General features: G+C 52.2%; 1 long non-coding RNA gene across 1 annotated transcript; it reads left to right on the top strand.

The window, feature by feature from the left end:
- The first annotated feature begins 7,252 nt into the window (after positions 1–7,252).
- LOC109381247 (uncharacterized) lies at positions 7,253–8,272 on the top strand. The gene is made up of 2 exons (XR_002123667.1): positions 7,253–7,918; positions 8,096–8,272. It is a non-coding gene; the product is annotated as an uncharacterized LOC109381247 (long non-coding RNA).
- Positions 8,273–14,374: the final 6,102 nt, after the last annotated feature.

Genomic DNA, 14,374 nt, shown 5'->3' with positions numbered 1-14,374 from the left:
GATTCAGGGGCTGACCCTACAGAGCAGGGTCTGCCTCAGCCGGGCTCTGGTGCCTGCCCATCCCACCCCTTTGGTGTGTTATTCTTGGAGGCAGCCAGGTGATGTTTCAGCTTGTTTTGAAGCTGACTACTGGGCATGCCAGCCCCAGGGCCACCTGGGAGGGAACCTGTTATAGGCCAAGTTCAGCCGCAGCCTGTGCCCCACCTGGTGCCACACATCATGAACCACAAAGAAATCTGCAGATGGCCACCACCCGTGACATGCTTAGAAGTGTCTTGAGAGGTCAAGCCACGAACCAAGGCCAGCTGCTGCTAGTGCCAGGCTTAGGGCTGCTCAGCCGGAGGTTCAGGAGATGCTCAAGCCAGATGCTGCTTGTCTGGGTCCTGCAAACCTTTGAGACAACCTAAGAAAGTCTGTAGCATGAGCCAAGGCAGGCGGTTTGTATGAAAAAGCCACTGGAAGTGGCTTGGATGGGCCTGAAAGTTGGGTGCGGCGGGGTCTCAGAATCACCAGGGCATGGCCAATGAATGATGTTAGCCAGCTTGATGGAGACGCAGATATGGCGTCCACCTACATCTGCATGCCGGGAAAGGGGAGGGCTCAATAAAGAAACAATGGCTTCCACCAGCTTCTCTGTCCTGGAGAGAAAGCTGCCCCTCCAGCTTTTGCCCTGAAGCCAGACTATCCAGTTCCAGCTGCTGCCCCAGAGCCAGTGATTCCGTTGGTGAGTCCTTGCATTGTCATGTTAAGAGGAGTACTTGGGATGCCAGCTGCTCTCTGTCTCACTCAGCCACAATCTCCACTGCTTTTCACAACAGAAATTATGGGGACCCCTCTATCAGGCAGTGGAACCATGGGCTGGGGTGGGGCTGGGACCCCTTGCTCCTCCAGAGGAGACCTCTGCAGCTGAGATATACCTCCTGATTTTTCATGGTCACATGCGGGTGTGGGACCAGCCTGTTTTGTGTCTCTGCCTAGCCTGTCAGTCTCCAGGTGGCTTCTGTATGTCCTTAGTTGTAGGGCTTTGGTTCAGCAAGATTTCAGGGGATTCTCAATGATGGTTGTTTTGTAGTCCATTTGTAATTTTGATGTGGTCGTGAGAGAAGGTAAGCATAGCGTTTACCAATCTGCCATCTTGACCAGAACTCCCTGCCACCAGTCTACTTTCTATCTCTATGAATTTGACTACTCTAAGGACCTCATATGAGTGGAATCATACAGTATATGTCTGTGATTGGCTCATTTCACATAGCATAATGTCCCAAAGGTTCATTCATGTTGTGGCATGTGACAGTATTTGCTCCCTTTTTAAGGCTGAATAGTATTTCATTGTATGGATGGACCACACTCAGCTATGATGGACACTTGGTTGCTTCCACCTTTTGGTTACTGCGAATAATAACGCTACGGACATGATTATACAAATAATTGTTTGAACCCCTGCTTTCAGTTATTTGGGGTATATACCCAGAATTGGAGTTGGCTGGGTCATATGGTAATTCTATGTTTAATTTTTCAAGGAGCCACTGTTAGTAAGTCCTCACTGTCCTCAATAGACTCTGCGTCTTTAAGTGAAACAAAATATAAGGAAACCAATTTTACCTGAGGCTAGATGGTACGATAAGCAAGAGTTTAAGTCCCTATGGTGCCTCATCCACATTATAACGAAATGACATGGAATGAAATGACACTGTTCCAGGACATGCATTCTATAGCAGCTGCATCATATTACATTTCCCCCCAGCGATGCAAAAGGGTTCTGATATCTCCACATCCTCACCAACACTTCTTTTCTGCTAGTTTGATAACAGCCATCCTAATGGGTGCCGCATGGTATCTCATTGTAGTTTTTTTTTAAAGATTTTTATTGTGGAATTTTGGGAGGGAAACAGCATTGGGGAATTGGGGAACGGGAACAGACAAGTTGCTGTCCTTTTGTTCTTCAGTCTAGTTGTGGAGGATGTCGCTTCACTGGCCCAAGTTGGTATTATTATTGCGCCCTTCCCGGCTGAGGCAGTCGCTCGCCGGCCATTGGACAGCCACTCATGGCAGCTCACAAAAGCTCATGCCCACTGCCGGCCAGTCCCACTGCAGCCTACGCCATCGCTGGCTGACTCATGGCAGCCCATCTCCAGGTTGAGCTGTTGTTCACTGTCTTAGCTGTAGAGAGCGCAGCATCACTGGCCCCCATATGGGATCCGAACCAGGGTCCTGCTGCTCAGAGCTGGTATCCCAAGCCAAACTCTTAACCAGCGCGCCACTCGGCCAGCCCTCTCATTGTGGTTTTGCATTTCCCTGATGACTAGTGATGTTGATCATTAGTGCTTATAGGCCATTCATGTTTTCTTTGGAGAAATGTCTATTCAAGTCCTTTTTCTTTTTTCCCTGTTCAACGTGTAATTTTTTTTTGTTCCACATGTAATTTTAAGTCAAAGAGCCTGTAGGAGTCAGTGGTTTTGTTAGAAATTCTTTAGCCAGAGCGCAAAGTGAATCCAGAAGGCTCTGCCAGACAAAAATGACAAAACCTACAGCTGAGATTTGTTTTATAAATTCAGCTGACGCAGTGTAGCCTTAGTTTGAACAAGATAAAAATCTTTTCTTTCCCGTAAACGTCCACACTACCCTGCTGACTCCATTAAATTGTCAGGGCAAATGGCTTCTCTGGAAGGATGATTCTGATGAAAATTTAGTAAGTTCCCAGCCTTTTTGCCTTTAGTCACTTCCATGTGCAGGAAACCACAGCCCCAGGTCTCCAATTATGTTTCATCAAACCTGTGGCGCCACTGATTGAAGGACTCACCTCGACTTGCTGGACTGCCAAGAAAAAGGCTGCAGGTTCTGGCACACACTGGCTGTGAGATAATGCTAATTGCAGAGATGTTAAAATGTGAACGAATTCGCATCTTAGAATTAATGAGAGGCAAAAGGTCTGAAGCCTAAGAATTCTGGTCTTTCTGTATACTGGCTTCTGGGCTCTGCCCACCCCAACTCTCTCAATGGTGGCCTCCTTGGGGCTTTCTGGAACAATCGATCGGCTAGGTGGGAAGACAGCCGCCCTAACCCCACCTTTGCTGCTGGTCTGCCTGCTAACGCTGCAGGGAGGTGCTTGAGAAAGACGGCCCATGGGCTTCTGTCTGGCCAACGCTGCCTCCCCAGAGCTGCTCTGCGTGACTGCTCCAGGTTGGGGACAAGACTTTTTTAAACCTAAGGCCCGAAGAATGAAGGTCATTGGGCAGAGAGGCCCCTGAACAGAGCTGCATGTCTTCTGGTGCTGCCTAACTCACCCAGCACCCGCCGCTCCCAATTGTCCACGAATGTCACCGCTGCCCTCCCAGGTACCTAGCTCTGGGCCCTTCCCTCCCTCACTTGGGATTGCACGGATCACTTCCTGTCTCCCACCATCACCCGTCCAGCTCCTACTTGTCCTCCTCATCTCAGCCAGAGTGCTCTTTCCAGGAGCTTCCTCAAACCCCTGGAGCCCCGACACATGACCTCCCTCACCCCCACATGGCACACTCACCTCCCTGCCCTTCTCCCTTTTGGCCCTTTCATAGTATTAAATTCCTAACCGTGAGGTTCATTGCTTCGTGATTCTCCCCTGCTAGAATGTAAGCTCCGTAAGTACAGAGATGGTATTTGTTTTCTTAGGGTTTTGTTTTTTTGTTTTTGTTTTTTCTGTTTTCTCTAAAGTAGTGGCTAAACTGTATTTCGGGATTTGGCTCTCTCCTCTCGCCTGGTTTTCCACCTGCATCACGGAGGTGATGTAAAAGATGCTTTAATTTCCCTGAACCGAAGCAGTCTTGTGGTTGGGCGCACAGCCTAATACACCTTACATGCTTCTCCCTTTCCTTCAGATTAATAGTTTTCTCTATTTTTGTCCCCTTCAAGTATGTAGCATAAACCCCAAAGGAAAAAAAGCAAGATCACCTACTTCTTCCAAAATTGATGGCTTGTGTTCATTGTTTAGAAATAAGAACGGAGGATGTGACCCTCCATTGTCTGTATCATAGAGGGACCCGCACAGGTCATTCATTTATTCATTCATCCACTCACCACTTATGCAGAATGCCCCTACTGTGTGCCTGTTCTAGGCACTGTTCTAGGCTCTGCAGACGCAGTGGTCAACCAACCAGTGACCACAGGGACCTGTCCCTGCCGAGCCTCTCCAGTGCTGGGACATGGACTGAAACAAGCCAACACATACTGTATTTCCCCATTTATAAGATGCTCCCATGTATAAGACGCACCTTAATTTTGGGGCCCGAAATTTGAAAAAAAATGTATTACATAAAGTTATTGAACTCAAGTTTTATTCATCATAAAATTCATACAACTCCTCATTACTGTCAAAACTCCCAACCATTAGCTTGTCCTCATCTGTGTCTGATGACGAATCACTGTCTTCATATATTGCCTCGTCCTCAGCGAGAAATGAAAGTAAAAAAATCTACAACCACTGTATAAGACGCACCCAGTTTTTAGACCCGAAATTTTTCGAAAAAGGGTGCGTCTTATACATGGGGAAACACGGTACACATGTCAGGGGGCGCCGAGTGCCGGGAAGGAATCAGAGCAGGGCCTGACCACTGCTCCCCTTTTCCGCATCTCACCCCCTGCGCCTCTCACAGGCATCGTTCCAGCCCTGTTGAAGATTTTTTTCTGGTTCTCAAGCCTGCTGGCTCCCCCTGGCCTCCAGGTCTGTCCATGTTGCTCCCTCTGCCCAAAGCCCTGTTCCTCCCACCGAACTCCTACTCAGGCCTCAGCTTCCATGTCCAGTCCTCAGAGGCCGTCCCTGACCCCACAGACCTGGCTAAGGCACCTTGAGTCTGAGGCCCCACCGCTGCCTACCCATCATGTCCTCCGTTACACTCAACAGTGAGGCCCTTGCGGGCAGGAGTTGACCCTTGTCCTCAGCTCTATCCTAGTACAGCACGTGGCACATATAGGTGTTCAATAAACAGACATTGCATGAGTGAATGAACCCCAGCTCTTGGGAAGATAGAGGCCACACAGCCCTGGGATCCAAAGTGTGAGTGTGTTCCAGAAATTTGGCACCGGTGAGCTGTTACCGGTTTTCAGTACATCATTGTCCCATGTCTCGGGCAGATCGTGGGGTGCTGGCCTCCTGGGATGGGAGGTTGGGAGGGACGGGGGACAGCTGTGACACCTCCATCCTGGCAACTCCCTACGTCTGTAAGCAGCTGCGGGCCCCCGTCCCTTGCATGCAGATGGGGAGTGTGTGGAGACCAATGGACACTAGCTGGCCTCCCAAGGGACCCTTCCAACTTCCCAAAGAGCAGAACCATCTCCGGGCGGCCCCCTTGACTCTCCCTGGAGTGGTGAGTGGCCACGGCTTCTATTTCTCCGTCCTCAGGGAGGTGGACCGTGCTTGAAGCAGAAAACACAAAACACCGCCTTTTCCAGAATTGACTCCCCACGTGCTTTTGTGTGTAGCATTCCGGTGGTCTGAGAATTTACAGCATTTTGGTGCAATGAATGTTCCTACTTGGCACCAGCCTTAGCGCTAGGCTCACCCCCGGAGCTTGCCAGCCCAAATGGGGAACTGGGGAGCTGCATCGGAAGCCTGATCTGGGGGAGGAGCGCGGAGCCTGGCTTCAGAGATCGGAGCTCAGGTCAGACCACCCCCAGCATTCGGCTGCTCCCTGACTGTGGTCGTGGCATCTGACCTCTCTGTGGCTGGGGTTCATCTGTAAAAGGTGATGCCAGGGAGAGGTGAGCGAGAGCAGACAGGAAGATGGCAATACATGATAAGCATTGCGGTTGTCATCAGCTCTTCCTGTCCTCCCACCCCACCTCGCCCGTCATAAGACCAGCTGGGGCACAGCAGCCGGCCCTCGGAATTCATTCTTTCTTGCTCATACCTCCCCTGAGGCGATAAGAGGGAACCAGAAAGAGTATCAGGTAAATCGACGTAGACACGCTCTCCCAGCTCCTTGGCTAGGGCTGGGTCGGGGGAGCTGTAGCTGGAAGCAAAGGCCATGAGCAGAGCTGTCGTGTCACTGGGCCTGTGAAGTGACCAACACCTTGGGGGTGGGTAGGAAGTCACAAGGGGAAGCCCGGGCCCCAAGGGACCATGCTGTGGCTGGCGGGAGTGGTGTGAGGTTGGGTCTCTGTGACTACCGGTGCCTGATGGTGGCTTAGGTGGCCTTTGGGGACATCCCCCTGTCGTGGCACCAGATTAAGCCCTGACCACAGGTATTGTTTCAGGTCCTTTTTGTCTGGACGGAGGAGTAGGGCTTCTCTCTCCATTCCCAGAAGCCCCCAGAACAGCCTCTGAAACTCAGTTGAGACCCCTCTGCCTCCCTCAGACCCTGCAATTATGGCAGGGGGCCAGGGGACTCAAGTGGTCTGGGCCCCAGCTCCCACGGCAAAGAGACTGTTCCAGGCCAGCCAGGGTTGGGGACTCAGCCGGAAGAGAAGAGGGGAGGGAGGCTTTGAGAATTTTCCAGACCTCAGATTCAACGGGGGTGGTGGTGGCAGCGGGGATCCTTCCTGCCCCCAGCCCAGAGGGGGGCCCAGCTGCCCCTCTTTCCCACTCCCAGCAAATTCTGACCCCCCCCCCCCCACCGGCTTCTCTTGCCAGAGTCTGCTGGGAGAGGGAGAAACAGCAAGAAGGAAACTCTCCCAGATCTGTGTGGGCAGAGCACTGGACCTGGAACCACAGGCCTGGAGTGCAGTTGGGCAAGTCAGTGGGCCTCTCTGAACCTCAGTTTCCTCATCCGTAAAATGGAGACGATAGTGCTACTTCCTTATAGGGGCGTTTTGAGGGTTAAATGAGACGATCGGGTAATGAAATGCTTAGAGCAGTAACTGGTGCTGAGTAAGGGCTTAGTAAGTAAATGTGAGATATTATTTATTATTTGAAAACAAGGGCCCATGTGAGATGGGGGTCCTGTCTTTGTGGAGTCTACCTCACCTGGCCTGAAACAGTGAGAAATGAGAGAGGGTGAAAAGGAAAGTTCTAGGCAATTTTTCCGGTAAATGATGGACGAAGGCCTCTGCCCCCGTGTGCCTGCCAGATGGGGAGGGACCTGTGTGAGTGGGAGAGTTGGGTGGGTGGGAGGGTCAGAGGCCTGGAAACCACTCAGGCCCTTCCAGGAATCCTTGGGTTTGAACTCGGGGGCTGTGGAACAGCGTGTGCCGCCGCGTGGGAAGACAGCAGGCCGAGGCGTGGGGGTTACACAAACCTCCATCCATCTCTTCCTTTGGGAAGAAGCCTCTCTCACGTCCTGCCTTCAGGAACTGTTGCCCAAACATTTCCTCGGTCTCCCTGCTGGCCACATGCATTCCCTGTCCTCACCAGCTCTGGAAGCCGTCCCATCGAGGCCACCTTGTCAGCCTTCATCTTCCTGTGTGTCTTGACCAGGCCCAGGTGGGCTCATCGAGCTTACCTTGCTGGGCTAGGGGCCTTCTGAAGGGCAGGGGTCCCTGGGTGCTGCTTGTCCTGTAGGCCTCAGCTTGTCAATGATCTCAAAGAACTTGGTGGCCTCCGGTATCATGAGAAGCCAGCATCACTCCTGGGTCCATAACGTGGTGACCCTAAAAGATATGTCTGCTCAAACCCCTGGAATGTGACCTTATCTGGAGTGAGGGTCTCTGCAGTTGTAATTAAGGTGAGGATACTGAGATGAGGTCATCCTGGATTAGGGAGGGCCTTAACTCCAATAATTGGTGTCCTTGTTAGAGACAGAAAAGAAGGCACACAGACACAGGGAGAAGGGATGTGATGACGGAGGCAGAGATTGGAGGGACACAGCTACCGGCCAAGGCACACCAAGGGTGGTTGGCAGCCACCAGACGCCAGGACAGAGGCACAGAACAGATTGTCCCTCAGAGCCCCCAGCAGGTACCACAACCCTGCTGACACCATGACTTCAGACTTCTGGCTTCTAGAACTGTAAGAGAATGTAAAATTTTTGTTGAAACATTGCTAAACTCATGTTAAAACCATAATCTGAGTAACCTCAGAATGTAACGGTATTAAGTAAGCGATCAGGTCTTTAAAAAGGTGATTAAGTTAAAATGAGGTGGTTTTTTTTTTTATACTCCAACGTGACTGATGTCCTATAAAAAGGAGAAATTTGGACTCTGATATGCCCACGTACAGAGGAAAGACCATGTGAAGACCCAGCCAGAAGAAGGCCGTCCGCAAACCCAGGAGAGGCCTCAGAAGGAGCGAATCCTGCCGACGCTTTGATCTCAAACTTCCAGTGTCCAGAACTGTTAGGAAATACATTTCTGTTTAAGCTGCTCCGTGTGTACTGCGTACTGAGTTGTGGCACCCTGAGCAGACTAATACACCCTTCATGCCAGAAAATTCCTTGTGGGGCTTGAGGAGGTGGAAGGATGCTGGGGGAAGGGAACCTGGACAGGCGTCCTGCCCTGTGATTCCTGACCCCCCAAAGCTGTCCTTGCCTGGGCCTCGTTTTTTTCTGCCTGCAAATGTGGGTTATCTTCCCAGGCAAACCAGCCTCTCACCGATGGACATCACGTGGAGGAGACGAGTTCCCTGGCAGATGGGCCTGGGTGGGCAGCAGACGGGCCTTGGGTAGGGCCCTCACCCATACCTGCCTCTGTCCCCGCTCTCCCTCAAGCTGGGATTCAGCCGACTTGCTCTTGGTGTCTGGTCACTCCAGCATCTGATGCATTTTAGGATTTCATAATCTTGGGGATTCATGTGTCCCCCGAGTTTATTAAATCCAGGGCCTCATTATTTGTAGACATCTCCTATCAGGACAATAACCAGGAAGATGTATGTAGTACCTGCTATGTGCCAGGTGCTCTGCTAAGAGTTTTACGTCTCAACTCTGAGTCCTCAAACTGGCCTCTGAGGGAAGGTTATTATCCCCATTTTACAGATGGAGAAGTTGAGGCATAGAGAGGTTAAATGACTTGCCTAAGGCCAACAGCTAGCATGTGACCCAGCTGGGATTTGAACTCAGACCACCATGAACTCCAGAGCCCATGCTTCTAACTTGTACCACGGTGCCCGTCAGTGACAACTCTCCTGGTATTTCTTTTTTCCTGGGGCCAGCTTTAAGTGGGACTCTTTTTTTTTTGTTCCTGGGGAGGCAGCACAGCAGGGAGCAGTGGCAAAGCCAGGGCCTGTCTGTTTCCCTGACACCAGGCAACACTGGCAAGTCACCTCCCTGCCTTGAGCTTGATTTTCTTCTCCTGGCGGTGGGGGTGTTTGTGCCCAGGCTGCTGTGAAAGCGGGGCAGGTGCTTACTGCTTTGCTGACCACACCCCTCTCACACACACATGCATGTACACACCTTTACTCACACACAGCCACGAGCACACGCTCCTCACACCCTCACATACTTGTACACACACAGTCTCACACACACACCCATGTGCACACACACATTGCAAGGACATGCGCCCTCTCATGCTCGCACACACATCCTACACACCCTCGCACGTTATGGGCGCACAGCCTCACATGCACACACCCTCATGCTCACCCTTCCTCATGTGTGTATGCAAACACACACACGCACACACACACACACACACACACACGTGCAGCAGGAGACCCTATCATTGCCACTTAGTCATTTAACAACTGGGCTGTGTTTCTTTCATGGAAGCCGACGTTTGGCTTTTCTTTTACCCAGATCTTCTCACTCAGTTTCTCTGTCTCACTTTTCATTCTGACTGGGAAGGACTTTTTTCGATCTTTCTCTCTGTCGCTGTGGTTTTCAGAGCACCAGCAGCCGTAGCTCGAACCCCACACCTCCCGGGCCACCTCCTGCCTCTGCCATGTGTCCACTGAGGGGGAACGGGTCCAGGACTGCCCTGCTGCCAGCTCGGCTGCTGCCCAGCCACGTGCGAAATGGAAGGGAGAGAGGAAGGCGGTGTGAGGACCGGAAGTGATGTCGCAGCGGGGGCTGGGGCTGTGGACAGACCCCCAATAGCACAGGAGTATGACATTCAACCTCAGCTGGGAGTTTCTGTGAGAAAGTCAAGAAGTGCTTGGGCAGAGAGCACCCTGATGCTATAGCTGAGAGCCCCTTCAGGGAACTCGGGGTCACCAGCTGACACAGAGCTTTCTGAGGATGCCGACACCTGTCGGCTCTGCCCCAGCTGTGCTGCCCCTCCCCCAGCCACAGCTTGAGTTCTAGAAGCTGGCCTTCGACTCCCTTCCTTTAGACTGTGTGCAAGCCTAGCTCTGCAGTGCCTGGCAGAGCGCACCTGGGCAAGGCGCTCCCGCCCTCACTGACAGCATTGCCAAGTCCGGGAAGAATCCCTGAGAGGAAGTGGCCTCTTCTGGCTCCCAGGCTTCAGGCCTCCATTCCCAGGATTCCCCTCCTCCTTTCCAAGTTATTTGGAGCTGAGGTGTGTTATTCACTGGAAGAGCAGGGCATTGTGATTCTTTTCTTTTTGTCTGAGGTGACGTTAGGCCTTTCATCTCTCAACTTCATTTCATATCTGTAAATGGGCTGTTATAAAGCCTACCTTGTGGGATACAGGGGCGCATACAGGAGCCCATGCAGATAAGGGCTGGTACAGACTCAACTGTGTCCCCCACAAATTCATATGCTGAAGCCCCAACCCTCAATGTGATTGTATTTGGAGGCAGGCCTTTTACAAAGGTAATTAAGGAGAAATGAGATCACAAGGTTGCGCCCTAATCCATTAGGACCGCGTCCTTAAAACAAGAGGGAAGGACACCAGGGGTGTGCACACGCACAGGAAAGGCCCTGTGAGGTCACAGTGAGAAGGCGGCAGTCCCCAAGCCAAGGGGAGAAGCAGCCGCTAAAGCTGCCGCCACCTTGATCTTGGACTTCCGGCCCTTAGAACTGTGAGAACTAAGTTTCTGTTGTCTAAGTCACCCAGCCTCTGGTATTTTGTTACAGCCGCACTAGCAAACCCATACAAGGGCTGGTGTTGCGACCCCTGGCTCGCACATAGCACCTGGCAGTCAGCACTGTGTGTTGGGGAAAGGTTCTCCCTGGTGTTCCCACACGTCTATGTCAGCTCTTGTCCTGGACAATCTTTTCAAGGCTGTTTGCACAGAGGTAGTGTCTTCCTGTGGGTCAGGGAACAGGTTTATTTACCTTCCAGGATGGTGGGGTTTCCCCTCTTCCTCCCCCACCCCCCACGGAGATTTGCTTCCATTCCAGGATAATAAGGATAATGTTTTCTTGGGGAAAAGGCTGAGCAGGCTTGCCTTATGGGATTGCGGGTCTCCTAAATTGTGTCACAGCTCACCTGAATCTGTGGAAATGCAGCAAGCCAGACTATTATAGCTGTTTGACGATTATTATATTAACTCAGGATGGTTACAGTCATTAATTCAACAAATATGTATTGCGCCAAGCCCTGGGGAGGGGGGGAAGCACTGAGGAAATTAGAGAAAAACCCCTGCCCTCAGGGAGCTTCCCTTCCAGCCAGGGGTCCTGCATGGAGGCCGGGGGGACCTGGGGTCCTGCAGGAAGAAGGGTGGCCTCATCTGTTCATGTGGCTGGGCCCTGACTAAGGTGGCCACGTACTTAGAAGAGATTCCTGTCTTTGTGGCAGATGGGCAATGAGGGCTTCCTGTGTGCCCAGCACGGCGCTAAGATTTGTCGCCTCCTTTAATCTTTGCACACCCCTGTGAAGTGGGTGAAACGGAGGGTCAGGGAGGTTAACCAGCCTGCTCCACGTGCTCAGCTGTGGCAGTGACGGAGGTGGGGTTTGAACCCAGCTTTGCCTGACCTTTCCAAACGCTTCTGTTTTTAAAAACGCCTGGATATCCCCAATTACCTTTTATTAGTACAGGCTTTTCTTTCTTGTTTCTTTTTTAATTTGGAGCACTGGTGACATGAACAAGGTTTTCTGTGTGCTATTCATTTTCATCTGAGTCCTGGGGAAGGTGATGGGGCCCCACCTGCTTCAAGGAAAAGCTGCTCTGCCCCCAAGGGTTTTGCAGGGGTGAGCTCCCAGCAACGGGGGCCCCTGAGGGCTGAGCTCTGCCTGACCTGGTCATTCTGAAATCAGGGGCCCCTCCGGGGAAGGAGGCAGGCCAGGGAGCGCTACGAAGCAGGCTGAAAGTCAGGGCTTGAGATGACTCATCTGCGGCTATTTATTACCGGTCTCCATTTCTCGGTCTGATTGGGCTGCTAGAGGGCCAAGCCTCCTTCCTTTTGGGTGCTGAGTAAGCAGCCCAAACCCTTCTGCCCACCTCTGGCCTCATCTGGAGCTGTCTCTCCTCGCCCTTAGCAACACTTGGGCCCCATGGGGCTGCTGGAAGTTCCCCCCAACTGCCCTCATTCAGGTCTTCCCAGCAGCTGCTAGTCCTTGCCTCCAGCCTGTTCTTCCTTCAGGCCTCAGCTTAAATGCCACCTCCTCAGGGAAGCCCTCTGACCACCACACCCGCCCCATCGCAGTCTGGTGAGGTGGCCCCAGCCATGTGCTTCTGCAGCATCTGCCCTCCCTCCTGAGAGTCATCAGTGGGTTATTAATCAATTGCCCCCTCTTCCCATCTCAGCTGAAGGCAACTCCATCCCCCCAGTTTCCCAGGCCAGACCCCTTGCGTTACCCTGTTGGCCAATCCTGTCCAGTCTACTTTTAAAGTTCACCCAGAATCCGGGCCCTTCTCTTCTCCCCCACTGCTCCCTTCTGTTTTGGGGGGTCATTGCCTCCCCCCTAATTGCTAGCTTCTCCTCTGCTCACAGCTCCCAAGTGACCCCCATCTCATTTAGGGTCAAAGCCAAAGTCCTTACAGTGACCCCAGTGATGCAGGAACCCCACCACTCCCCTGAGCTCACCCTCAGCCTTCCAGGCTGGCTCAGTCCCACCTCAGGGCCTTTGCACTGGCCATCCTGTGCCGCCCCTCTGCCTGCCTGGCTCCCTCCCTCTCTCTGTCTGTCTTCATGTCTCTGCTCCAAAGCCACTTTCTCTGTGAGGCCTTTCCTGACCATTTTATTTCATTTGTACCCCTCCACCCAGTACACCCCACCGTCCTTCTCTTTCCCTATGTTTCTCTATAGCACCTCCCCCTTCTAACATACCATATTCTTTACTCTTTGATTTTATTTGTTGTCTGTCTTCCCGTCACTAGAATGGAAACTTTGAAGGCAGGGAGTTTTGAGCCTTGTGTTCACTGAGGCACCCCCAGCACCTAGCCCAGGGCCTGGTGTCCACATGCCTGTAGTGTTTGTTGAATGAATGAATGAATGAATGAATGAATGAATAACAATCCTGCCACTCACCCTTCAAACAGGTGGAAGTGTGCTCTTTTTATCCAAATGTTCCCGTTCCTGCAAGCATGTTAGATGCTGGTCTTGTGGGAGGCAGGCTTGGCAGAGTTCCAGGTCTTGGTGGGCACCCAGCTCTCCTTGACATGCTGCTTAGGCCTAGATGGCCAAATTCTGGCCTTTGGTGCACAGCAAGGAGGGGGCCTCAGGGGCTGGGAACACAGTGGGGGCCGCCTGTATCTGTGGGTGCTGACAGTGTCTCTACTTGGCTTTGTTTCATGGCTCCTACAGAGCTGGGAGGCCATGGGTCGGAAAGGCCTTGGTCCCTTGTGCAGAGTTCCTCCAAGCCAGGGCAGTGGCTGTTCTAACTGCTACCAAGCTCAAGGGTGGATGCCAGCGAGTGGCAGGACTTGAGGCCTCAAGGAAGTTCAAGGACCTGCTGTTTCCTTTGGGACATTGCAGCCGACCAGTGAGTGTATTTGAAATGCAAGTGTCAGCCCATGATACACAGACCCCCTGGAGGTGGGCTCAGGACAGAGGACACACCCGTTTTTTATCCTTGCCAAGGCATTTCTTTCCCCAGTATCTCCTGGGCCAGACAACAGGCCCGTTTTCAGGTGGGGGGTGGATAAGCTGTGCTGGGCGTCTGCATGGCAGGTGCTGAGGCCAGGAGGTGTGGGTGTGCTGTCGTGGATGTGCATGTACGTGCATTTGTGCATGCAGCTTTTAAACAGGCCGACTGCTCCCCACCCCTGACGTCCCATCAGCCTCTGGCTCCCTGCCCACCTCCCTGGTCAGGGTCTGAAACCCTGGGGTCAAGCCTTTGCTTTCAGGGGAAGGCAGATGATCCAAATCATCAAATAAGCATGACAAAGCAGGTGGTGGCAAAGGGACTGGGTAGGGTCAGAAGCCTGGGTCTGGGGCTGTCCCTGCACTAACTTGGCTGTAGACTCTGGCCTCAGGGTCCGTATAAATCAGTGGGGGAGGGGTTGTCCACTGGGGGAGGGACTCACAGTCTCCAGACCCCTCTTAGCTCTCACACTCTGAGCCACCTTCTTATGCGAACCAGAAACTAGTTAATAATGAATAGCCGGGGGTCGTGGATAGTAACTGTTGGGTTTTTCTTTTTTTTTAGGTTCTGCCTTTTTTTTTTTTTTAAAGATTTTTAT

Source organism: Hipposideros armiger, unplaced genomic scaffold (genome assembly GCF_001890085.2).
Source record: "Hipposideros armiger isolate ML-2016 unplaced genomic scaffold, ASM189008v1 scaffold_46, whole genome shotgun sequence".
Lineage (NCBI taxonomy): Eukaryota > Metazoa > Chordata > Mammalia > Chiroptera > Hipposideridae > Hipposideros > Hipposideros armiger.
This window is presented reverse-complemented; position numbering and strand designations above follow the sequence as displayed.